The sequence below is a fragment of the Lissotriton vulgaris genome, chromosome 2_1 (assembly GCF_964263255.1).
Source record: "Lissotriton vulgaris chromosome 2_1, aLisVul1.2, whole genome shotgun sequence".
Classification (NCBI taxonomy): domain Eukaryota; kingdom Metazoa; phylum Chordata; class Amphibia; order Caudata; family Salamandridae; genus Lissotriton; species Lissotriton vulgaris.
The window spans coordinates 756,922,047-756,949,528 of NC_141687.1; the positions used below are offsets into that span (position 1 = coordinate 756,922,047).

The window sequence follows — 27,482 nt, forward strand, 5'->3', positions numbered from 1 at the left end:
CTCTGTGATGTCACGAGCCGTGATGTGACTTGTGTACTGCCAAACTAAGTTAGTCCCAGCTCCTTTTTTTAGGGCCTCAACCCAAACTCTTCATATCAAAAATAGTGTGTAGCAAATCCTCGTGACGTTGTGTCCGGTCTAACATTGACTGTCACCACTCTGCTTGAGACTACTACTCATTTTTCACAGATTTATAACAGCCTCAGGCCGACGTCTTTCAGCAACAGTGTTTGTATACTGAAGAGGCACGTGCGAACTCCACAGCCAATGAGCATGTCACAATTCTTTGCAGCGCTGTACGATTGGCTGAATCTCCAAGTCTTGGTTTAACGAGTCCCGCCTACTCCCAGACCACTCCTAAAACACGTTCAGGCACGGGACGAAGTGTCATGCGACCCGGAAGTACTGAAATTATGGAGAAATGTTCTCTTCTAAAAGATCTCTGACGGACATCAGACGTAAAGATGAAATAACTGACGTTCAAGGTAAGGAGCAGATGTACAGTCACCTTGTCTTGCATCGCATGGTTTAGCGTGACTGTCTTATGAATGTCATTATTGTGACCTGCCTGGCCGTAGCAGCAATGCGCTCGAATTTCATAATAACGGATCGTTTCGGGCTTTTCTGTAGAGTCAGTGTACCAAAGACATCCGCCTAAAATCCTTATTTGCTCATTTTATTTTGCTTGATGTTTCACGTTGACAGCCGAGGCAATATTTAAAACTCTTGCATCCGAAAGTATTTCTCTTACCACAATAATGGTTAAACCCGTGATTGTTGTGTGCGATAATATTCCTTCACGTTTATTTCTAGAGATACGTACTACAGGGACTTTTAGAAACCGCTTTAGTTGCGCGTTCTGTCGTGAGTTCAAAAGTTTCTTTTTGTGCATGTTTATGTATTAGTTGAACCCTGATTGCCCAATGACTGCTTTCCCGTTACTACGGGAACTGGAGCCCGCGTGTCTCAGGCAAATCTCCGATGCTTCTTCACTTAAAATTATGGGCAGTTAGGGCAATGTACTTTGTGTAATACGCGTTGCGCTGCACAGCTCTCGCAGATCTGCGAAAGGCAGAGTTTCGCACAGGACTTGGACTAATGAGATTTATAACAACACACGACTTGCTGTACAAGCGCAAAAGTGAATAATTTAATGTTGGACGGTTATGGTAGTGCGTAATTTGGACATGCTCCTTCGCAATGACCGTAGTATTTTAAGTGCGACTGTGAATTTGAAGTCTGTCTGTTTGTTCCTGGCTGTCGTATGGAGATGGAGAAGCAGCACATCTCCCATGTATACAGGAGCACATCTTGCTGTTTTTTTTGGAGCCAGGTCATTTCTAAAACCGTAGGCGTTTTCAGTCTGTGTTGCAGACGTATTCATCCCCCCACATTTTTTTGCATTGCTCAAATTCCACGTCAGTAGTGAGTGAAAAATCACACTAGTCTAGTAGAATGTTTTCATTACTGTTTAGGTCGGCTGATGACTTGGCTGCAACTTTCACTACAGCTAAGTGACTTTTTGGAAGGGTTTTTTTTTATAACAAATAGGACATTATCATGTAATATTAGCATTTACTCACTTTCATACCAGTTGGCAATGCTAGAATGTGACCAAGCCACCTTAAGGGTTCACAGCCAAGAATGACCATTATTGACCAGGCATCTGGAATGCAAGGTAACTGTGTGCCACGTGTGTGGTTCCCTGCCGGCACCTCCACCTTAACCCCTTCACTGCAGCGACTATTCCGCCGCAGTGCTAAGGGGGCGGGGCGGAAATGCGTCGGGCGCATGCTGGTGACGGAACAGCTCCGTCACCAGCGTCAGTTGCGCTGTGCTTATGACGGAGCGGTTCCGTCATGGCCCCGCCCGCTCAATAGAACGCTCAGCGCAGGCGCGGAATCCGCGCCGCGCAGGAGCGTCGGGCGGGCCATGACGGAACCGCTCCATCATCAGCACATCGCCACCGCGGCTGATGACGGAGCGATTCCGTCATCAGCAGGGGTGGGGTTAACTCCCAGAGGCAGTTGAGCCATGTGTGTATCTGCTTGTAGCATGCACCTGTGTTAGCAAAAATATTCAGAGCCATGGGCATTAGATGCATCCCTGAATTTATTTGCATGGCTGCAGCGGTGGTCAGATGGTCACCTGCTCGTTGCCCAATCATGCAAAGTGAATTTGAGCAAGGCTTGCAGTTCCTAGAAGCTACACTTCCTTCAAGTTGAAGTTGTAAAAATTTGGTCGGCTGAACACAGTTTTTCTATCCCTTATACTCAGACTGCAGGGTGGACGGAACCCACTCGAGGAAGACTTTGAATGGAGTCTCTGTCAAACATCCACATTGTTCGACCACTTTGTATCTGTCACTGTAGAGTGTATGTAGCGTTAGTTTAGAACATAGGTTCATCAGCATGGGACTCTTCTTTAGAGTCAAAGGTAACTCTGCCTCCATCCTCCAGAAATGTTGGATTGGCGTTTGGGTCCTTAGAATTTTTTTTAATAAAAAAAATCCAGGACATCACTGACTGGTGAGGATAATGCAAGCATTTGTGATGTTTTCCTTATTTTTAAAAAAATATATATTTTATTAGTATTTTGTACCATCATACAAACATAGATTTTATGACATTCAATAAAACATCATCATCTCCAGCATGAAGTAAGTAAAGCACTCAAATTTACAGTGTACATATGTCAATTCGTTATATCCCATTGGTGTCAAAATTGCGTCGGCTGCGCTGGTCTCTTCACCGTCCCCCCTTATTTGCAGTGACATATAGTGCTGGCACCTTACCACTCTCGTCTCATCCCCACTCATGGGCTATCGTCTGGTGTCCCTGTTGTGTGCGGTGGGTCACAGAGATTCCCCCGGGACGCATTCCATCTCTCCCATATTCTGGACCACTTTTTAGGACACCATCTGTGTATATAAACCGCTCTCTCTGCAACCATGGCTGTGTCCTTGTCTGCTGCCCATTGCTGCAACGTAGGTGGTGACCCTGAGCCCCAGTGTCTAGCGATTTTTCGTTTGGCGAATGTCATACCCAGAGTAGCCCATGTCTGTAATGCTAGGTTGAGGTCTGTGGGTTGCAAAATATTTAGTAAGCAACACCGGGGGTCCCGTTGAACTTCCACCCCTCCCACCTCTGAGATGTCCATCATTACCTGATCCCAGTATGATTGTATTTTGGGGCAGTCCCATATTATGTGATAAAATGTTCCGAGTTGCCCACACCCACGAAGACAAAAGGGATCTGGTGTATTTCCTAGTTTATGCAAAGTGGTGCGGGGGTAATATACCTGATGTAACACCTTTAGTTGTACCAATTTGAGTCTGGATGGGATCGCCGCCTCTTGAGCTGACGCCAACGCATCCAACCATTCCGAATCTCCTATGTCCCCCAGGTCTGCCTGCCATTTGCCTCTCAGAATCAGTGTGTGATCAGGTTATTAACCAACTTGCGGCAAGCTTGGGAGACAGCTTTTTTCTCCATGTGGTCTGTGAGTATCCTGTCCTCTAGAGGGGAGGAGTCTTCCAGTTTAGTGCCCTGAGGAATCGCCTTTTGGAGTGCATGTCTGATTTGTATGTAGCGATAATGTTCAGTAGGTCCCATGTGATACTTTTCTTGTAGTGCAGCAAAAGTGAGGATCCCCCCCCCGTACCCACAGATCGCCTATTTTAGTGATCCCTATCAAGTCCCATTGTTTGAACCCTTTGGTGTGTGCCAGCATGCCCAGACGTCGTGTCTCCCAGAGCGGAGTGGCGAGCGTCAGTACTCCCTCCCAGCCCAATGCCCTTTGTGCAGTGTGCCAAATTCTCATTGCGTGTGCGGTGGGGCCTGTGAGGGTATTTTTCCGTTTGTTAGTATAGAGGGCCTTCATCAATTTATCAGCTGGTAGGAGGGTCCTGTCCAGTTGGAACGCAGGCTCGTCCTGGGGGACATGTAGCCACTGATTTATTATCATTAGCTGCGAGACCCAATAGTAAAATTTGAAATTCGGTAGGGCAATGCCACTGTCGTACTAGCTATGTACGAGTTTATGTTGTGCTATACGGGGTGGTCTACCATCCCATAGTAGTGATGAGATCTCAGCTTCTATTGCTTTAACGTAGGTGGGACCTGGAAGGGGATATTTTGTAGGGCGTAGAGGAACCTAGGGAGTGCCAACATTTTAAATAAGGCCGCCCTCCCCAGAAGCGTCTGCGGCAGCGATCGCCAGTGCACAACATCTGCTTTGAGCCATGTAAGGGGTTTCACCAGATTTTCATCCATGAATACACTTTCTTGTGGGGTTACAAAGATTCCTAGATATTTGAAGCCTCTGGACGCTATTTGGAGCGTGCAGCCCGGAGGAAGCTCTGGTGTAGGACCTTTCAGGACATACAGCAGAGATTTAGTCCAGTTAATGGTGTACCCAGACTTCAGCCCATACTCCGTGAGGACATCCATCAGGACTTTCAGTGACTCCCCAGGGTGTGCTAAGTAGATCAGTGCATCATCGGCATATAAGGAAATCAGGTCTTCCCAGCCTGCCTCCCACTGGATCCCACGTATCCCCGGCTCCTGTCGGAGCCTGGCGGCCATAGGCTCCAGTATGAGGGCAAAGAGGAGCGGCGACAGCGGGCAGCCTTGTCGCGTCCCCCTCCCTAGTTTGAACACCCTAGAAATATGGCCATTAGCCACCACATGTGCCAGCGGAGCCGTGTATAATAGCCTTACCCAGTCGCAGAATTTAGGGCCGAACCCTATCCTGCGGAGGACTGCAAAAAGAAATGGCCATTCAACAAGGTCAAAGGCCATCGTAGCGTCTAGTGAGAGGATGGCAGCATCCTCTTTAAGCAAGGGTATTCGGTCCAGGACTCTGTGCGGGCATCGCAGATTGAGGGAGGTGTTGCGGCCTGGCATGAATCCAGACTGGTCTGGATGTACTAAGGTCTTTAGGTGGGGCTGCAGCCTAAGTGCCAACGTTTTCGTCAGTATTTTTGCCTCCGCGTTTATTAGCGAGATCGCCCGGTAGGATGACTTCATCGTCGCAGGCTTTCCCGTTAGGTATTGCCACTATCGTCGCTATCCTCTGATCCTCGGGCAGTAATCCTACTGTCCGGCTGTCATCATACATATTCAATAGATGGGGCGTGACGGTCTTCGCCACCTTCTTGTATAATTCCACTGGCCGTCCGTTGGGTCCCATGGCTTTCTCCGTGTGGAGGGCCGCTAATGCCTCCCCTAGTTCTTGTGCCGTGAGGTCTATCTCTAAGGCCTGCATATCTTCCAAGGGCAGTGAGGGCATGTCTATCGTTCTCAAAAATTCTGCGCAGTCCCCCACTGTAGCTGAGGTGCGCGATGTATAAACCTGTTCGTAATAGGTTGCTAGTTCCTCTACTATACATCGGGGGTCTGCCGTGACCGTGTCATCGGTGAGTTGCAGCTGCGCTGTCCATCTTTGTGCTTTCTCTTTTTTCTCTAGACATGCCAACATCCTCCCCGTTTTATCGCCCAGCTCATAAACTCTGTGCATTGTGTCGGTGTGTTTTGCTTTTGCCTGTTCCCACGTATAGGATCGAAGCTCGTGTGTCGCAAGTGACAAGGTGTGTGCCGTTGTTTCGGTAGGGTTCTCCGCATGTGCCTCCTCTGCCCTTTGTTCTGCTAGTTCCAGGGCCTCCACTTGCTTCTTGTTTTCCCTTTTGTGTCGTGTAATGGTAGAAATGGCCTGACCTCGGATTACTGACGTATAGGCTTCCCACAGAATGGTCGGTGATTCTACTGAATGAGTATTTTCTGCAAAGTATTGTTCAGTGGCTTTCGTGAGGGTCTTGGCTATCGTCGGGTTCTGGAGGTAACCCGGGTAGAGTGGATACACTCTCCTCCGATTCGGGAACTCCAGCGTGTACGTCAGCTGAAGTGGGGAATGGTCAGAGATGCCTCGCGGCAGGAGTTCCACTGCCCGCACCCTCTCCGGGGCGATCGTGTGTCATCATGTAGTCTATGCGCGAAAGACTGTTGTGTGCCCCCCGAGTGGAAAGTGTATTGGCGAGCTGTAGGGTGTTTAAGGCGCCAGAGATCAGTCAGACCCATGGCATTCATGAAGTCTTTGAGGGCTGGGTTGTGCCTATTAGTTTCCCGTGGTCGCTGTCTATCCACTGCCGCGTCGAACACAGTGTCCCCGCCCAGAATTAGCTCACCCTCGGGAAGATCTAAGAAAAATTTACCCAGGTCCTTGAAGGCCGCTTGATGGAGCGCCGGTGGAATGTACACTGAGACCATGTTATATTGACGTCCCTCCCATTGACAGGACATGGCAATGAAGCGGCCTTGGTCGTCGGACCATGTTTTCTGTACATGTTTTCTGTACAATCAGTGGGGAGCTTTTATGGACAAGAATTCCAACCCCCCGGGACACAGATTTAAACTCCGTGTGAGCAGTCATTTTAAATCCCCAGCCGTCCATGGCTTTGCATGCCTTACCCATTAAGTGAGTTTCTTGAAGCAGTGCGACTGTAGGGCCCTTGCGTTTGAGGTATTGTAGGACTAGCCCTCTTTTTATTTTGTGCCCTAATCCGTTAACATTCCAGGATAAGACTGACAGAGTCGGGTACGAAGTGTTTGGTGTTAGGGAGCCAGAGTCCCGTTCGTTACGGTGCAACATTACAGGCAGTGTATAGCGGTATCGGGAATATAATGTTCCATGTGGCACCCGGGCCAGGACATGTGACGCATGTATATATACACTTCGGAGATGCTGATGACATTTCTGCTTGAGTGCTTGCGGTCTTGCTACGTTGTGGTAACAGTAGATATACTTGGAGAGATTGATAACAGATCAGTCGAAAACTAAACCAAAGGAAACTTACAACTTCTAAAACCCATACCCCCCTCCCTGCCCGGCAGATCTAGAACCGTCCACCACCCCAACTGAGCAGAGTGCTTACTACCCGAAACCAACTGCAGTGTTCTTGAGGGTGAGACTGCTGTGACTTCTCCAAACACCTCACCCCCCCCCTTTAGTGTCCGTGCGGCACTGCAGTAATTTATTAGATCCTACCTGCAGGAGTCCCCGTCACTTGTCGCAATACCGTGTCTCATAGCGTCCTCCTGAGACTGTGGCCAAAGTGATTTCCCGCCTCCCCTTCTTCACCGCCCATCCACCGGCCGTGTCCCGGATATCCATGCCCCAGTTGGCTGCATAAAGTAGGGTGTCCGACGAAGTCTATAGTTCCCAAATGTCCTTAATGCCCTGTCGCCGTCGATGTAATGTGCTATGGATCGCATCCGCCTCTTCATCTGTTGTTGTTCCGTCGCGTGTTGCGGTGTTTGGGTCCTCCCGCCGGTCTCCAGCCCTCTAACCAGACCTGCGCGTCGCCAGGCGATTCAAAAAACCACGTCTTTTCCTCCGCTTCGACGAAATCATCGAATATTTCAGTTCCCTGGTACCGAGCTCCTTCTTTACTTCCGTGAATTTGCGCCTTTGCTGTGCCACAGCTGCCGTGTAATCAGGATAGAAAGTGACTTCAGTGTTATCAACTGTAAGTGGTGGGGCAACTCTTGCTGCTTGCAGGATTGCATCCCGATCCCAAAAATGGAAGATTCTCGCTAGTATAGGTTTTGGCGGTGCACCCAGTTTTGGCCTTCCTCCTGGCACTCGGTGGGCTCGCTCCACCGAGAAATAGTTGGTCAGCCCTTTCATTTGTAGCTTAGTTTGTATAAGGTGTTCAACGAAAAGATCCAGAGCCGGACCACCTGCGGACTCCGGCACAACCACCAGGCATACATTATTGTGTCTCAAACGGCCTTTCTGTTAATCGATTTTGGCCTTCAGCAGGAGGTTGTCATCTTCTAGTTGCTTAACTTTTAGCTTCAGGTCTGCGGTGTCGCCTCTGAGCCCTGTCGTTGCCCGTTTCACCTCAATCAGACGGTCTGAAAGCTTGGAGAAGTCCGCCCTTATTAGGGAAATGTCAGTGGAAATTGTGCCCATGGAAGATTGCATTGTTTTCAGCGCCTTCATGACATCTTGCAGGGTAACTTGCTCAGTGTCGTCAGGTGGGTTGGTCGGCTGAGGCGGCGTGCACCACGTGTCCCCCTTTGGGTCAACTTGGGGGTCTTTTGTGTACGCATATTTGTCCAGTCGCGGAGGTGGCTGCGTTCGGGGCCCTCTGCTGCTCATCGTGCCCCATCCCTGAGAGTGTCTCTGTTGTTACGGCCCGTGGAGACCAGGGTGTAGTGAATCGGCCAGGGGGTCCCCACCCGTCCTTCAGTTCTCCCCTAGGTGGTTAAGATGGCGCACTAGGGCGGGAGAGCTCCACTGTCCGTGCTTGCTCTTCGCTGTTGCGGCCCCCCACCACAGGCTGGACTGCCGGGTCACGGTCCCACACCATTGTGTGCTATGTTGGTGTTGCGTACCTGTGCGGCTTCGATTCAGCGGGATGACTCCTCGCGCTGTATTGGGGCGCCTCGTCGCACTGCTGCCTCCCGGGGCCCGCACCCCTGTCACGGCTCCCTCACTGTTGCTCCGGGTGCACTACGTGGCCTGATGGTGTCCTTAAGCGTTCTTGTGGGGGCCCAGCCACGGATGTTTCAGGGCGCGAAAATTCCCACCAGCGGGTCCAACCGACCACTGGTGGCCTCCGGTCGAGGCCCTCCGGGTCCCTGTGGGTGCTGGAGCTGCCTCAGCACCGCCGTCAGTCACAGTGCACTATGACAGCCCTGGGGCAGCCACTGTCTGCCTCCGTCCGCCCGCCCAGCGTACCTCTAGGCCACTGGATCTCCACGCCGCCGGGTCGCTGTATAACTTTAGGCCCCGGTGTCAGTTCTGCGTGTAGGCCCAAGACTGCTCCTTGAGTGTGTGGTGTGGCTGTGTGGAGCAGAGCAGAGATGAGCGGTGCGGCGGGGATCGGAGGTCCTCCCGCTTCTACTACGGTGTGTCAGCACTGTCTATTGCCAGGATAAGTGGACGGATTGTCGGGGAGAGGGCTCCTCAGTCACGGAGCTCTGCGATTATGCGGACATCTTGTGTGGTCGCTGGCAACGCCCCCCTGTTTTCCTTATTTTAATGACATCGGGTGGGAGGCCATGTGATCCTTTAGAATAAAAAACTTTTTTTGTGGATTGCGTTTTGTCCCAATCTTGTTAACAGTAGATTTTCACTTGGAAGGATACCACTTTTTATTGCTGATTCATAATGTGTTGCATTATACAAACATCTCCTCTTCAAATTGGCTATTTATTGTAAATATACACTTCTCCTCCTCCCTGCTACCCTGTTCTTTTTGGCTTGTGGGATTTTCAGTTACTTATCAGAAGAGTGTAGGTCATTGACATTCTATGTAATCAACACTAAATAGGCATTTGTGGGAGAAATTTTAAGCATGCAGACCGTGGGTCTCGGAATAAGCAAATTACCCTACATACATAGAATAAAAGCTTTAAAAGAACATTCCATTGTAAACCTTCTTTGTGATTGACCTGTTGTTCACTGTCTTTTGTGACTATAATTTCCATGTAAAGACAAGAATAGAGCCCGATATCCTTACTCCTAAGCATATGATGAACTACAAATGGTTCTGTTGGGTAGAACAATTGCTTTGAAATTGTGTGGTATTAACCATGCAAAAACAAATCTAATACATTTCTTTGTAGATTTCAGGATGGAACATCATTGATCGGAAATATTTCACGTTATTTTTTACTTTTTTCTATTTTGTAAATCATATATGGATGTCACAATTCAATAGGCAGCAAATGACATCAGTGACAAAAAGTTGAGTGAATAAAGTGGTAAAGTGATGTAGGTAACTGGGTCAGTTTATACGTACATGATAACGAGACATACAATTATATACAGAAGACAACTGTAAGATGGAGTCTGTCCTTTCCAATTCTAAATATAGTGTCTCCGGTGCACATTAAATTGGCTTTTTAATTCATGGAGCCGGGATACCTAATAGACATAGAAGAAAAGTACGTTGAAGTTTCGACCCAGACGAGTGTGCAATTAGCATCAAAGCGGGTCTTCTTCAGGACGAGCAAACAACAAGGATTGACAGCCAATTTCAAACACTCCCACGGCAGGGTGAGCGTTAAAAATGAATTAGAATTCACCATGCGGTAATGGTCCAGTGTCCTAGATATATTGGATTTGTTTTTTCTTGATTATTATTTCAAAGCAATTGCTCTAGTTTATCGTACCATTGCCCAGGTTCTGAGGGACACAGGGTTACCCCATTGACCTTTTCTTTTCTACTCACTCCTAAGAAAGCATATTGGAGGACACTGGCTGTTCTATCTAATGAGAAATGGGAGCACCAATCAAAATAACTAGCTCTTTAACACTCCCAGGCACACCGCACTAGCCACCCACATCCCTACAAGGGATCATCTAGATACCAAACTTAGGAGCATATTTACAAGCCCCTATTGCCTCCACAACGTCACTTTCAGTGACATTGTGATGGCTATAGGGCTCTCGACTTACTTACAAAGCAGCTTTTAGTCACTTAACATGTCTTAACGCTGCCTTGTAAATAAGTCACCATTTCATGCTGTATTTAGTGTGAAAGAGGAGAGCAGTGGGTGTTGCGGTTCGCGTGCCACCGCAACACCCATTGATTTTTGACACTGCCTCCTTTTTAGGTCTCGCGGCATGCAAGTGCGCGTGCTTTTCCTTTTGGGCCACCCTATTGGCCTTTGCGTGCGTCTTTTTACGAAAGACGGCACGCAATTGGCCAAAGGCAGACGCATTGCTCCGCCCACGGCCTATTGGTGTCTGTTACGCGCACCGGCCGTCATGTGGTTTCAATTATCGTGCCCATACACTGGTGTTACACTGTTTTCTGTTTCAGTTGGGCTGCACTAGTGTTATGTTGTGCTCTTTTTGTAGTGCCTCTGCCCCGGTGTAACATTGTGCTCTTTTTGTAATGACCCTGCACTTATGTTGCGTTGTGCTCTTTTTGTAATGACCCTGCACAAGTGTTGCATTGTGCTCTTTTTGTAATCACACTGCACTGGTGTTACGTTGTGCTTGTTTTGTAGCAACAGTGTACTGGTGTTACATTGCGGTGATGCTGCACTGGTGTAACCTTGTGCTCTGCTTTCACTGACCCTGCACTAGTGTTACATTATGCTCTTTTTCGTGTGCCTCTAGACCGGTGTAATACAGTGATCTTTGGTGACCATGCACTGGTGCTACGTTCTGCATTTTTTGTAGTGGCCCCACATTTGTGTTATGTTGTGATTTTTTTGGACTGACCCTGCACTGGTGTTATGTTGTGCTCATTTTGTAGCAGCAATGTACTGGTGTTACACTTTGCTATGTTTGTGGGGACGCTTCACCAGTGTTGAACAATTCGAAAATTAGAGCTATTGGTGTTGCATTATTATTTGCACAGCCAAAAGCTCAAACTTTTACTAATGCGAGACCTATTGCATTGCAAATGCTTGTTACAAGAGCAGTGGAAGCAGCACCCAAATTAAGACCAGGGAAAACATGAGCTTAAACAGGCGAAACGAGGAGAAATGCTTTATTTGTCTTTGTTTTTGCTGTTTCCATGTGTGCTGGCTTGAGCAGCACACATAGAAAAAGCTTCTGTGGCTTTCACAAGTGCTATGGGTTGTGCATGCATGCATTATTTCATTCACAATAAACTTGCATATCTACCATTGATTCACCTTCTCACACTCGCTCACATCCAAACCATAGTTTTTTAAAAAGGTTTTAGGTTTCAAGGCACTCACCCCATGTAATTAGGGCTTTTGATTCCCAAGTGAGCACAGGAGGGAGGCCTTCTAGTCACACACTGTAGGTAACAAAGTTGTGACCATATCGTTGTTAGGATTGTTTAAAGTTACAGAGAAACCAAAAACTGACACACGGCACTGGGATGAGAGTAGCTCTATAAAAGAAATAAAACAAGATAGTGGTATTTAAATTGTTATTTGTCTAAATACTGCGACAGACCAACACATTTGACATTCTACCAGTGTAATCATATCTCTTATTATTAAGAGCAGGGAAAGCACAGAACATGTGTAATAATGCAGCGTTAGGGGTGTGACATGCCTGTCTCTTATATACAGCTACTGAACAAAGTCAAAAATAAGCCTCTCTTAAGTACCCTTTGAAGTGATAAGCTGTGTGCCTTTTTTCTCTCCCGCTATTACATTTAGGTGTGAGGCTACAGATGGCTCCAAGCCAGGATACTGGAACAAATGACCTGATGGCCCCTTAACTTCGGCCTTTGTCTTGGGACAGCAGGAATTAAAAAATAAGAAAGCCCTCTCCCCTCCTGCATGTTGTTCCTCGTAAGGAAAGCAGATATCGTGAAGTCGTTGCTGCAAGTGTCACAGTGTCTGAAACCTACACTGGGAGAAATCCAGCATATTTTAGTGAAGCCCAACTTCTTGGCAGGGTGGACAGCGTCGACCTGTGAAAATAGTGAGTGGAAGCCATCTCCCTGTGTGTACCCCGACTTCTGCCCTGCTTCTTAACTACAAAATATATTGTACCCCTCAGTAATGCCTCTCCTCCCCATCTCTGAATCTTAGTTGGATTTAGGGTTTCCTTTGTGGGAGTATTTAGGATATATTGTCTTGGTTGCAGCACATTCAGTAGTTTGCACATGATAGTTCCCTGTATTCATGTGTGAGCCAAAGCGGGAGAGGCCTTTTGACCACCTCAAAAGGCTTGATTCTGTTGTCTATTGATAACATACGTTTTTGCATAGCCAATATGTACAACATTTTTATAATCAAATATGCAGCTGAAGGACTTGAATATTTAATTATTTATTTATAAAATGTTGTAAGATACGGGTGACCTCTACGGGAATCTGGACTTGTGGCCATTTAACAGTCGGCGTGTAAACGCGCTTCAACGTCTCTTCAGGGGGGTAGTAAGTGCTATATTAATGCAATCATAGTACAATCCTTTACAGTACTAGAATTTCGGCCCATGGAGTGGAGTAATTCAGAATGTTCTGTTTGTTGAACTACAGACTGCTTTTGGACATGCCCCCCTAAGTGCGCACTTGTAGATACAGACAGGAAGAAAAGGGAAAGGGCTTATCTACAAAAGCTTGCCTCTGCTCTTTGAGCTTTCCTAAAAACGTATGCCTTCTATGCTTTCAGAGAACCAATGATTATGCAAGCTATCCCAATATAAATGAAGGGGCCTTTTCTTGCCTTCTTTGGGCGGATTTTGTACGATTGTTTGATAGCACCACTTAAAGAGGCATATTTTTAAAGGATTAATAGCACACACGTTTGAAAAATTTGCATTTCAGAAACAGGTTTTAAAAATACTTTTCTGATGCGAAACGTATTGCGTTTTAAACAATAAAGTTACTTTTACGACAAAAAAATAAAATAAAAAATATGCAGCTGAAGGTGTTGTATTTTTCCACTCAAAGTGCTAGTATTACCCACATCACTGTTACTAGTGCCATGGCCAGTTGTTCCCCTCTCAAAGCCTACAGTGTGTTTGAAATGGAAATGGCCTGCCTAGCAAAATCACCCATGGATATTTGGGAATTTGAATTTCATATACTCGGTTGACTTTCTCTATCACCACTTCCCAGTATCTCCCCAGATTGGGGTGTTTCCAAAGGGGATGTAATAGTGTGTCCACTGCTCCTCACCCTGTCCAGCATATGGTACCCTTAGCAGTATTCCACTTTCTCCGGCGTTGTATACCAATAGTTTAGGGTTTTATATTGGGTCTCTCGGAGCTGGGCCTCTTTTAATACTCGAGCCTTGTCATAAAGTAAGCCTTATTTCTTATGTGCGAGTGTGACTCAACTCCAAGTCCTTCCTCCCAACGTGTCCAGGTGTCTTGTCCTAAAAGGTAGCGTCAATTATAAATATATAAATTGTTGCAATCAGGGCTCTATCGATTAGACCATTCTTAAGCCATTTGTAAAAGTCACTAAGAGATCTGGAGGCCCCTTCCCTAAAGGAAGGATGAAGAACCCAATGATGAACCTAAGTGTATGCAAACAATTCAGTGTCTGGGAGGCCACATTGTTGTTGGAGCTCCTCAAAGGGCATCATCTGTTTTTTCTCCAAAAGTAAAAGCATTATAAGACATTTCTTTTCATACCAGATGGGAACGTTCATTATTTGTCTTGCTGGTGTAATTTATGGATTATAAGAGATAGGCGCAAAAGGAGAGGGGAATGATTTGAATTCCCTTCTCAAAGTAATCTTGTCCCATATTGCTAATGTTACTTTGGTGACGACTGTTCTCATCTAGGGTATTTGCCAAAGTGACACATCTGCTATAAGGTGGCCCATAAAGCACCACTGCTTGGTAGTTTCTTGTTCCCACATTCAACAAGAAAGTGTCATTGGGTGACTTGAAAGTAGGAAGTGAGCTTCAGGACAGCACACCTTTGGTTATTGGTGAATGTAAAGTCTTACTAGCTAGTTGCGGTATCTCTTTGCTTGCCAGATGAAAGATTCTAGTATCCCCTGGAGTTGTTAAAGGATTGAGTTGGGCACGGGGGAAGCAATCACCTGGAAAAGATACAGGATTTGTGGCAAGATCTGCATCTTAACCACAGTAATCCGACACAGCCAAGAAAATTGTCCTGCGTATCAATATGGAAAATCCTGTTGCATAGTCTTAATAAGTCTGGAACCCTTGACATTGGCTTCTAAACCGTCTATAATAACTGGGATCTTGGAGCTCACTTTAACTAGCCAAATCTATACAGATCTCTAAAATACTTATGGGATACTGTAAATAGGAAAAAGGGGTGCTTTTGTGGAATTCCCGACTTACCAACATTTTCTGAAGGTCTTTGCGCATACGGCCCCGTAGAGACACTCGAGCATTTCTGAAAAATCTCGATCATGGACTAAAAGTCTGTTTTGATGGACCCTATGACACATAGATCTAACCTTTAAGCCTTGAGAAAGTTGCTCATCGGCGAAACACGTGTCGGCTGTGGATGTAATGCAACTACGTGTCAACTTTTCTGAAAAATAAGCTACGTTTGTTCATGTTCTTGCCATATGGACTGATTTTATTCATAATGTACTTGGGCAATTAAAATACATTACTGACTTCTGATGGCCAGTTGGTATTTTTTGTGGTGCTGTGCTCTGTTTTCGTATTATTAGAGCCCCTACCTCAATGGCTTAGTTACCTTGTACACTGTTGTGCTGCTCCACAAACTACCAGCCTACTTGTTTGTTGTACTAAAGCCTTTTATGCTATGTCATTGTTCCCTGATGCTGTAATTACTTTTGCCTTTGATGTAATATTCTGATTAAAGGACTATCATGGTTCTGCTGCTGTTCATGGCCTTCATTTTTATCCAACATGTATGCTACTGCTGACCTACCACTGGTAAACGGCTATGTTTGATCTGATCCTACTGTGTGACCTGCCAGGAAAAATCCTGCCCCTTTCTGCTTCATCTTTGCCTCTCTTATAAACCAAGCTCGATCAACTTAGATCTAGGCTTGAATTACAGATAAATTACACTGTTTCTGTTATCGCAAAAGGGAACATTTAACTAAACCTGGGCAATGTACCCAATTACAGAAAGTGTATTGGTCAGAGTGCACGTATGAAGGTACATATGCTCTGGGAACAGCGCATTAGTGAAAGTGGACCATGTTATTTCAAGCTACCTGTCTGACTTTCCCTGCAGGCAGTAGACCTCTCAAATTCATGGGGATAGATAGCGCCCACCTTCCCTCACCCCTCAGACAGCAGGTGCAATATGTGGCTGCTCCTATCTGTGCAGGGATGCCTGGGTGGTCTCTGGGATCACTACTATCCCTGTCCTAAGGGCATATTCAGGGAAGGCACTGACTTTGCTCTACTGCATATGTGGTGCAAAATCAGTGCACCCTGTGAAGAGCTTTTTTGCCTCTGTTCCTAAATCGGTAATGTACAATCTACCAACAAAATATTTTCCTGGAGGAATCATTTAGCATGTATAGTACCAATCATGTATTGTTACGAGCATGAATCTATTTATAAAGATTACATCATCAAAACATTATATACATTGCACATAAATTTCAATACTAATATAATATTATATACAGCAGTACATAAACAAAACAACACTGACGCCACCTTACGATCACTATAGTAACATCTATTCAATGTTTTGTACTCAAGGAAGCATACAAATCCTCCTAACCATGTAGGTTCAAGACTCTACAGTCCATAAGATACAAATCATTATATTTCAGCTTTTAATGAAGGACTGAAACGCCATACAGTGTCAGTAATGATGTTAGAGAGGACAGACATTCAACAATTTGGTCTCATATTAATTGTGGGTTTGTAATGCGCTAGAATCGACTCCCGAAGGAGTATCTCTGCGCAGGAGACCGCTGGGGAACCCGTCCTGGCTTTCCCTGTGAGATGGTCCCTACTGGTTATCTCCAAGGTGAAACCAGGCATCCCCGGCGTATGTGGGGGGCCTTTGTGGAGATGAGGCAAGCTAATGCCCAGAGTTGCCGAGTGTGATCCCTGGTTAGAGTAGGCACCGAGATGAGAATTATCGAGTCCGCTGACCCTGGTCCACTACTCTGCCGCGTCAGGAATTGAACCCTGGTCCCGGGCCGTCCTCTGCTCTCGGGTCTGCCGCCTCTAACCAGTGAGCCACACCACTCCACCTACATATGGCGCAACAGGTACGTGAGACCATCCTCAGGACTCAGTGTTGAGAAGGAGTAAAGCCTACAAGTACTGACACAAAACCACAAAACACAGATTGAAACAAAAAAGAAACTAATAAGACATAATTAATGTGCATTGCTTGCCCACAAGCCATCACCAAAAACAAAGTTTATTTATAAAGAGCCAAAGTGTTATTTATAAAAAGCAGCATCCAATACAGTGCGGGGAACAGCATTTACAACGCAACTTTTACCACACACTACCTTTACCACGCAACTTTTACAACGCAAGTCGTTACAACGACTTTCGCTGGGGTGCGCTGTCAGATAGGGAATGGTTTAATTTGCTATCCAAAACCTATCCTACTGTCCATGGGGACTGGAGTTGGAATAGTAAATTAAACTATTCACTATCCAGCGCCCCCCAACGCAAGTCGTTGTAACAGCTTGCTTTGTAAAAGTTGCGTGGTAAAGGCATGCGTTGTAAAAGCATGCATAGTAACGACATACATCCATACAGTGCATTAGGCCACCAGAGTAAGAGCGAAAAACCCTTAAAAGATACAAAAAAATTCTGCCCAATAAAAAAAGACTGAGGTGGTGCTGCAACATACAGTTTCTGAACAAATATACCCATGCTCGATAAACTACTGAAACTCAGTTACCTTACTAACAAGTCGGTATACTTCTGTACAAAAGGCTCAAGGCCTTAAGTATAGAATCATTCTTGCTGTAAGCAATATAAACACACTCCCATTAAAACGTTCACTACAACCACTGTGCCTAAACCGCCACCATATGTTAAATAACAGTAGATCTCTTACCTACGTATAATTATAGTCACTCTGTGAATATAATCTATAAGGCAAGAAAGGACCGTTAGCGTGCACCTACAATGGTCTGCAAATATGTATTATCAGGGATACGTCCAAAACCAATACTTAATATGATCTCTGAACAACGGGCCGGCCGCAATGAACTCGCCATGTGTCCAAACCTCAGGTGAAGCTGGGACTTATTTGGATTTAGTAGCTCTGTCACGTGAGCACGCCCCAAGCAAAAAAAATTACAGATAAAGACCGTGGCAGCCAATTTGTAATGGTATAGATGACCCTAAGAATAACGCTTAAACAACCGGTTACAGTCCACAGCAAAATTGATAGAACATAGTTCTAGAAACTGTATCTCTCAGATGACAACCGGAAAGACATCAGGGAAAGACTCTGTCACCGGCGTTGAACATATACAATACTTTATTGCAATACTTAAACTGTCTCTAATTGCGCCAAACAATAAGGCAAGCATAAATTCATCAGATACGTCCATTCCCGGTCACCTGCATCGATATGAACTGCAGAATCATCTTAAAAGTAATAAAAATCTTAAAATTTAAGGGTTAGTAGTAGTGTAGTCACACTATTCAAAATAAAAGGGACTGTACATATGTTAATCATCCTACATGTGCTTAACATATGAAATGTGTAGCAACAACCTTAGAAAATGCTCTAATCAAGAACAAGATATACCCTCAATGCATACTATCATCTCATCGTATGAGTAAGCCTTCTAATGAAACTAAGAATCAATCATCAGATTAGTATTATACGCCAATACAAAACCACCCATTCTTCATTGTATGAAGATGAACATACTTTACAAGGAAAACTATAAGAACCAAACTAACACAACCACACAATTAAAGGACTGAAGACAGTAAGTGTATCAAAGATACCTTACTAAGTTCTAATGATTCAAAAGAATGGGCACGTCTCAGAAATCTAGCATAGCAAACCAGAGACTGGGAATATAGTGTCGCCTATGTATGCCATTCTACATTTTGGTTCAGATCTTTATTTAATGTGTTGGCCAACCAGATCCTTCTATTCTTTTCATTTTTTAATTTTTTTAATTTTTATTGTGAGCAAGCGATTCACATCATATTTACGCCTGGAGCCTTTTAACATTTCCAGAACACACCATCTAATTGCATACGGTGCATGGAACAAGTTTACATACTGTTCAACAAGTGGAGCATTAAACACTTTGCAACAAATCCGTGATTGATGTTGAATAATCTGCTTTCTCACTTCTTGAGTTGTTTTCACAATATAGAACATTGCACAAGGACACTCAATGCAGTATATTACATTCTTTGATCCACAATTAGAATGATGTTTCAAATTCCAGTGTCTGTCATTCAATACACAGGTTTTCACCACAGACGTAGTAGTGCATGCTAAACAATTGCCACAAGTCAAACATGGGTCTCTCCCAATGTATATGGGTAGTGTCAGTTCTTAAGTATGATTTTTTTGATTCTATTTGACTCAGTGTCAAAGTTGTAACACAGGTAGATCTTCTCTGTATCAGTCTCTCTTTACCCTGTAGCAATGAATGTCGATCATAGTACTAAGTAGGCCTGGGCGGTAAATTCCGTTCCGCTCCAGGAAATTTGGGTAATTTCGCGTTCCGCTGAGAATGCGACATTGCCCAAAAATTCCGTTCCGCGACTTCGTGAAATTTTTTGCTTGTTCGCATTCTCAAATGCGTGTTCGCAAGATATTTCCCCCGAGCACGCAAACAGCGATTGCAAACAGTAAGAAAGCATCGCGAACAAGCAATTCCGCGTGTTCGCGGAATTTCTGCGTATTTGCTGCAATTTTTTTACTGTTTGGCGGAGATTTGCGCAACGCGATTCCGCAAATTCTGCCCACCCCTAGTACTAAGCTCGTTTTAATGACTGCGTAACTAAGCGGTACATATAACCTCTCATCACAAGTTTTGCAAGCAAGATTTTGTCTTCTGTAAAATATTCCACCTTTTTGTGTGCAGTTACCTTTTGATTCTTAAAAAGGGCCCAAATGGGAGATTATCCTTGAGATTTCTTGGATTATGACTTGTATATTTCAAAATCCTGTTTATAGCTGTGAGCTTAGTATACAGGCTAAAGAATAAAGTACCATCATCCTTGTTGATCTGCAAATCTAAAACGTTAATAGAGTTCGTATTATATTCCACAGTAAACTGTAAATTACTGTCTTGATCATCAAGTCATAAACAACACAACGAACCGGGGGTCTAAATGCCTAATTTGAGGCAAAGAAAACACACTCTCCCTATGGTAGAGTGTTACATAGATGCTACTAAACACCTAGATATAAGGAACCACACGCAAAGAACACAAGTCTCTCCGTGATATATGGTTGGGATCAGCCTTTAACAAAATCTGGGTAACTATCAACTCTTCGAGGTGATCAATTTTATCATTTGGTCAGCCAGCTCAATGAATGGTGAATCTCTTGATCATAGAGAACACCACGCCGGTATGTGCGAGGCTGGATCCCGCCCAAATTCACTCTGGAATAAGCAGTACTTTAAATACCCACTGAGAAAAAGAAAGGAAGCAGTGCAAGAAAAAGGTGAGTGGTGAATTAAAATAAGGTGGTGTGACCCAACAAAGAATACTTTCATTAGAAATGCGGACACACCCCCTAATTAAAAACAGAACAGTGCAAACCGCAGCTTTAAAAAATAACTGTAAAAAGGGCCAACATGTTTCAGCCAGGCGGGCTAATCGTCCCTAGGCTTTCTTCAGGGCCTCTGCTCTCTTATAATTGCTACTGCATTTATTTATTCAGATATACATGAAGATTAACACAACAATAAAGTGAAATACTTGCTTTGAATAAGTGAATGAATAAAAAATCTGATCCTCCACATCAAGGAATGTAAATGGCATATGTGATAAATCAAAATAAACAATATAAGTGTATAGTTCCTTGCTTGATTCCTTATGGTGAATACATATAAATCTGTAATAAACTTTAATTCGCTCACCCAGCTTGACCGGGGACTAGACCTCACCTCACCTGGACCATGCTCAGGATGTTGAGGCCCCGCTCTGTACACATTGATTCATGTATCTGGAGAGTGGCAAACACACACCCGATCTGTAAATTTTGATTTGAACATTCTCTCCACTGAACGGCTGTAGAAATCTTTATTGCCATGTATCTGTGTGCTTGGGCAACGTTTTGTGCTAGTTCAACCGTGGACTACATTCCAGGTAATGCAAAAATAAAAAAAAGTCTGCTTGTCACATGATGCCACTTTTGCTTGCCTCTATGATTTGTTCATTACAAGATAAATCTCCCTGGCAGCTGAAAGAACTATTGTTTGTACTGTAGAGAATACAGAAGTCAATATGAAAAAATAATTTATCTTGGGTAAGAAATTAGGGACACCAAAAACGCATTACAAAGAACCATATATCACCCAACATTCCACTCGGACTTCAATTAGCACTGGCAAATCGGGACCCAAAGAACAATTATAAGCACATGTACAAAAACAATTCCTAAGGTTACAAAGTTATTTTTATTTAAAATTACAAATCAAGTAAAAATAAACATAATAAAAATCATGATTAAAAAATAACCCAGCTTAAAAATGTTATCTCAATAAATTCATACATTAGAAAACAATCTTTATAACTATACAAGACAAAAAACAAGTGAGACAATAAAAATCGCGTAAATTGGTTATTTCTACTGAATCAACTGTATTCGAGTCCATTAAAAGTTCATATAATTATACTCCAGTTTTCCTCGAATATAACCATGTGGTCAAAAGTGTCGACGAGTTTCGGTGGCTGTAGTTTATATATGAATCACCTTCCTCAGGACATCAATAATTCTAGTCTCTCCTATTCATGTTACATATTGATATGTGCCTATAGAAACACAAAATGATGACGTATAGTAAAAAGTAAGTATGTTGTATACAATCAGCAAAAAATATCACAAAAAAAGTAAAAAATCATTTATCCAGCTTTTAGTCACTTAACATGGCTTAACGCTTCCTTGTGAATAAGTCACCATTTCATGCTGTATTTAGCATGAAAGAGGAGAGCAGTGGGTGTTGCGGTGGGCGTGCCACCGCAACACCCATTGATTTTTGACACTGCCTCCTTTTTAGGTCTTGCGGCTAGCGGTGCAGTGCGCAGCATTGCTCGCGCAGCGAGAGACTTTTTGTAGAGGGTTTTGAAAACTGGTCTAGGAATCGCACATGCTCGTGCGAGTGCTTTTCCTTTTGGGCCACCCTATTGGCCTTTGCGTGCGTCTTTTTACGAAAGACGGCACGCAATTGGCCAAAGGCAGGCACATTGCTCCGCCCACGGCCTATTGGTGTCTGTTACGCGCACCGGCCGTCATGTGGTTTCAATTATCGTGCCCAGACACTGGAGTTACACTGTTTTCTTTTTTAGTTGGGCTGTACTAGTGTTATGTTGTGCTCTTTTTGTAGTGCCTCTGCGCCGGTGTAAGATTGTGCTCTTTTTGTAATGACCCTGCACAAGTGTTGCATTGTGCTCTTTTGTAATGACCCTACAGTGGTGTTACGTTGTGCTCGTTTTTTTTTTTTTGTCCTCATTAGCCACTTTGTCGTTCCAGGGCCTCTCCAACCAACACATTCGCCTCTGTACCGTTAAGAAACCAGAAAATAGTTTTGTATCCTCCAGGAAGGCAGACCCAATGTCTCGGCGAGAAAGAGCCCCGCACTATATATCTCCATTCGAGCCCGATATCAGCTGTTAGTCCAATAGCATTACGGCGTGTGGTGCCTCCTGTTGGATGGATTCTTGGGCTTAATCATCGGACCCGGGGGTGAAAAAAAAAAAGAACAAAAAAACCCCGGGTGCTCTGGCTGTTCTATCTCCACTCAATTAAATAATTCCAAAATCTCACAGTACGGGGACTACAGGTTCTTGCTAAATCTACTTTCGATGTTGCATAAAGTGATGACAACCACTCTGCATGAGTCGGCGAATTGATGTTAACCCAATTTTTACATATTTGTCTTCTTGCTAGTAGATTGGCATAGTATAGGAATTCTCTTTCTAGTCCCTTGATGTTCTCATTTAGCCCAAAAATAATTAAAGACCATGAGAGAGGAATAGAAATTTTAAGAATTGATTCCAGTGATTTCTTAACTTCTTGCCAGTATATAGTGATGTTCGGGCACTCCCAAAACATGTGTAGGTCTGAAGCTGCAGGGAGAAGGCATTTACTACAGCACTTCACTGGTTGGAACTTAGAAAGCTTTTTAGTGGAATAATACGCGCGATGTAGTGTAAATAATTGGTTGCGTCTCAACCACGCAGGTTTTATTATTTTATACAGAAGGCTAAAGGATTCCACCCATAGCTCTTCTGCCTGGGGTTCTCCATCTCCTCCCCATAGTTTTACCGGAAGGTTAAATTCGCCCTCCCCTTCTTCCATAATGTTCCAGTAATAAAAAGCAACCTCTTTACCTCCATAGGCTTTCTCGACTAGGTTTTTTTCTAGAGAGCTGTGTCCTCCAATTTTAACCTTTTTCTTTATTAGATTTTGCAGCCAACTAGACAGTTATCCTAACTGAGAATAGGTCCCATTCCATTAAGGATCCTCCTGCCACCAACTCTCCCCATCGTTTTATTCCCGCCTCCAATAACACGGTTTTAACCGTCTCAGTGTATTGCGAAGAGAACCCTGGAAAATCCCAGATCGGTGCATAATTGGAAAGGTATGCCATCCCAACCTTAGATTTGATTTGAGTCCATTCTTTTAGGGACCAATATAATGTCTTTAGCCTTACTTTTTTGAAGAATCTCTGATGTCCAAACTTAAATAGAAATCCGTCCAATGGAAGATTAGAGCCCAATAACATTGCTTTGAACATACGGCCATTTGAATTGTTTAGCGGGATCTTTAATAGCAATCTGGAGTGGGTCAGATGGAAAGCCCAAGCGTAGTATTCCAGGTCTGGCAAGGCGAGACCTCCCTTTTCTCTCCTCCTTCTTAACTTCTTCCATGCCAGCCTGGTTGATTTGTAACTCCAAATAAATGAATTGATGTTTTGTTGACATTTAAATAGTTGCTTAGTATCGAATGTTAATGGAATAGTGTTAAAGATAAATGTGTATTTGGGGAGGATGGTCATTTTTACTAAGCTTGTTCTCCCATAGATGGTAAGCGGGAGAAAAGACCATGCTTTCATCAATGCCTTGGATTCACGGGAAATCCGATCTAGATTAGTCTGGGTCAAAATGTTTATGTCTTTTGTGATTTTAATCCCCAGATAGCGGATTGAAGGTTTCACCAGAAGCTGAAGGTTTGTGATGTTCCAAGCCATTATATCTGTTTTTCCGGCATTTATTTCATAGCCTGAAAATTTTCCAAATTCCTCAGCCCTTTTTATAACCGTAGGAAATGCCTGCGCCTGGTCAGTTGTATAAATAAGAATGTCATCGGCATATAGCCCGACTTTCTTCTCCCAACCAGAAAAAGAAAAAGGCAAGATATTAATGTCCTCTCTTATGATCTGAACAAATGGTTCTACATAAATGTTAAATAAAAGAGGGGAGAGAGGACACCCCTGTCTTGTCACTCTGCTGATTTCAAAAGACTTTGTACGTGTGCCATTGATCAAAAGGCTGGCTCTCGGGTTTTTATACAATAGGCCTATCGCTCTACAGAATTTGGGGCCAAGTTGGAACTTTTCCATGACTGCAGTTAAATAGGACCAATTGACCCTATCGAATGCTTTTGTTGCATCGAGTGTCATAATTGCAAGAGGCAAGGCAAAGGTTGAGGCAATATCTATTGCTCCGACCAGGTCGTAAGTTAAGTCAGCCAGTTGTCGGCCTCTGATGAACCCCTTTTGATCTTGATGGATAATCGTTCCAATCTCACTTCCCAAACGAGCAGCCAAAATTGTCGAAAAGATCTTATAATCATTATTGAGAAGCGAGATTGGACGATATGATCCACAATCTGCTGGGTCCTTTCCTGTTTTTAAAATTAAGGCAATATTTGCCTCACCCCAGGAACTAGGTGGTATCTCCCCCCTGATTAAGATATTGTTAAAGAGATTCGTTAGAATCGGGGTAACAGTTGAATTTAGTACTCGGTATAGTTCACCCGGAATGCCATCCGGTCCTGCAGCCTTTCCCTGTTTTAGTTGTTTAATGGCTCTTTCCACTTCCGCCTCGGTTATCTCTTTAACTAGGAGTTCGCTCTGTTGCCTGGTCAACTTTGGAAGGTTCACCTTTTCCAAACACTCAGTTCTTTCCTCGATGTTAACTTTAATCTCATCTGTATATATCTTTTGAAAAAAAATACCAAAGGCTTCTCCTATTTCCAGATCTGTCTTTCTATTGTCCTTTTCACCGTCTAACCTCACTTCTCTTACGTGGTTCCTGGCTTGGTCCGCTTTTATTTTCCAAGCCAGCAACTTCCCTGCCGCCTCCCCATATTCAAAGTGGGAAAGCTTACTGGCCTGCCATTGTTTATTCAGTCTCTCCTGCAGTAACGTATCTAATTTATTTTTTAACTCACCTCTCTTTTCTGAATTTACAGAGGGCCCTTGATCTACAGACTCTAAGTGAGCCAGAACTTGCTCTATTGTTGATATCTCCTCTGACCAAAGGGGCAGAATCTATATTCCACTCCAGAAAAGAAGCGGTTTCAGATATTAGATGTTCTCTTTCCTCTTTTTCCAGTAGGATGGTACGATCGATAGACCATGAAGCATAAGTGGAATTCTGATCTAGCATTATCGAGAAGAGAATAGCTGAGTGGTCGGAAATATGTTGGGGAGATATATTAAGTTCTTTATAGAGTCTTTGATGGAGAAGCTGAATAGGGCATAATCTATACGCGATTTGTGTTTATATTTATAATTGTGAAAAGAGACACCCAAGGTTTTCCCCGCTCTTTGTCTCCACAGATCTTCCAATCCCAAATTAGACATACAAGACAGAAGAGTATCTCTCATTTTATTGTGTATTACAGCTCTAGAACTAGGGGATTTATCCAATTTTGGATCCAGAAATAGATTAAAATCCCCCATCCATATTATTGGATTTGTAGTGGTGATCAGATGATTCTGTAGTGTATTTAAGTGAGAAGGATCATCCTGATTGGGGCTGTAGTACCCCACCAGGGTGAATCGTCTCCCATCAAGCTGGACGTTGGCTATCAGCCATCTGCCACTCGGATCTGTCCTCCAATCCGCAATCTGAGCCTTAGCTCCCTTTTTAAAGATGATCGCTATTCCACGAATATTGGCATTGTGGTCTGTGCTGAGGAATTTGTCAACCCATTTCAATTTTTTCAATATATCTGTAATCTCTTGTTTCTTCAGATGTGTCTCCTGGATTGTTATGACCTGCGAAGGCGAGTCTCTAAGGTACTGCGTGATTTTATGTCTCCTTCTTCGTACACGCAGGCCATTTATGTTCCAGGACAGAAACCTAATATCCCTCATTTATCTTTAACATCAAGATTACCCGCTTTTCCCGTGTGGGCATTATACTTTTTTCTACTATTTTCTGTCTATTATATATTGTTTTGTCCAGTCGCATTATATGACACTCCCTGGAATCAACGCATTTTAGAAATTTGGCATTTTGCTCATGAGGACTTTTTTGTGCTTTCTCCCTCCCTCCTTCCCCCCTCCCTCCCCTAGAAAAACCCGCCCTACTTACTCTGGCGAGGTGACTTGCCAGGTTGTCATCGCCGACATACCCCCCCTGCGGCGCCATTTATCTCGTTTAGTAAGTCAATATACATCGATATTATGTAGGTGGCATATTTATTATATTAAAGATGGACCCGATAGCATGTAGTAAAAGAGAGAGCTAAGAAAGGGCTGAAAGGAAAAAGCAAGGGGAGAGCTAATATCTGGCGCATTTGGTATTTTATGTTATGGTGTTTAATCTCTTCGCTTTTCAAGCTATTTACAAGCTGTTCATTATTTATACTCCTTAAATCCTTGACCCTGAGTTCTCCCTTTTTGTTTACTTTTATTTAATGTGTATTTATTTATTTATTTCCCCCCATTTTATTCATTCTCTCTTCTTCCCCCTTTTTTATTTCTCACCCTTTTTTTTTTCCAGTGTAGTAATATATCTATTTTTAAACTGTATTTTTATCCAACCAGTTCATTTAGGTGTCTTACACTGTCGTCATAGAATAGAAAGAAGGGCGACAGAGGACCAAACAGAATTGTAGCCCCCCCTTTTTTTTTTTTTTATTAATTCCTGGATGACATCATGTGTCAAGGGGTCGTTTGAGAGAATTCGCTAATAGAGACTAATAGTTCGTCCGCTTCGAGAGGAGTTTTGATGTTATACATTTTATTATTGAAAATAATCTTCAAGAAGGTGGGAAATCGAATCTGTACAGTGGCTCCTAGAACCCTAAACTTCTCCATTCGGTGTCCCAGCTCCCGTTGTCTTTCCAATGTGGTTTTAGATAAGTCTGACCTTACTTCAAAAGAAAAATCTGGGGTCTTCAGTGTCTTAGCTTTTAGTGCTAGGTTGAGGATCTTTTCCTTCACCGCGTATGTTAGGAAATTTACGAGGATCTTCCTAGGCTTGGTCCTTCCTGGGTTGAGTCGAAAGGGGTTGCGATGTATCCTCTGTATGTCCGATTCTAATTCTGTTGTTGACTCCTCTAAGTTGAGAGTGTCCTTAAGCAGGGTCACGACAAATTTCTTGATTTCGCTTCCTTCTTTACCTTCTGGAATTTTTAAAATCCTGAGATTGTTCCTCCTAGAATAATTTTCTAGGGACTCGACTCTTTCTTTTACAGCTTCTCCTCTCCGCATATTCTGGATTTTTATTTCTGCATGGCCTAATTTTGCTTTGAGCACCCCTACGGTGTCCTCTAGACTCCCAGTCCTCTCAGAAAGCCCATCCACTTTAGTCTCTAGGTTTTCGCACATAGCCCGAATCTCAGATTGATTTTTCCTTGATTCAGCAAAACTCTTTTTGACTCAGCAAAACCACATTTAATTTCGTTT

At 43.8% G+C, this 27,482-nt stretch overlaps 1 protein-coding gene across 1 annotated transcript in view; it reads left to right on the forward strand.

Annotated features, from left to right (window-relative positions):
* The first annotated feature begins 348 nt into the window (after positions 1–348).
* Positions 349–27,482, forward strand: part of HPS5 (HPS5 biogenesis of lysosomal organelles complex 2 subunit 2) — a 607,584-nt gene continuing 580,450 nt past the window's right edge. The window contains exon 1 of the mRNA XM_086956066.1: positions 349–485. The gene's annotated coding sequence lies outside the window, so the exon portion shown is untranslated. The remainder of the gene's footprint in view (positions 486–27,482) is intronic.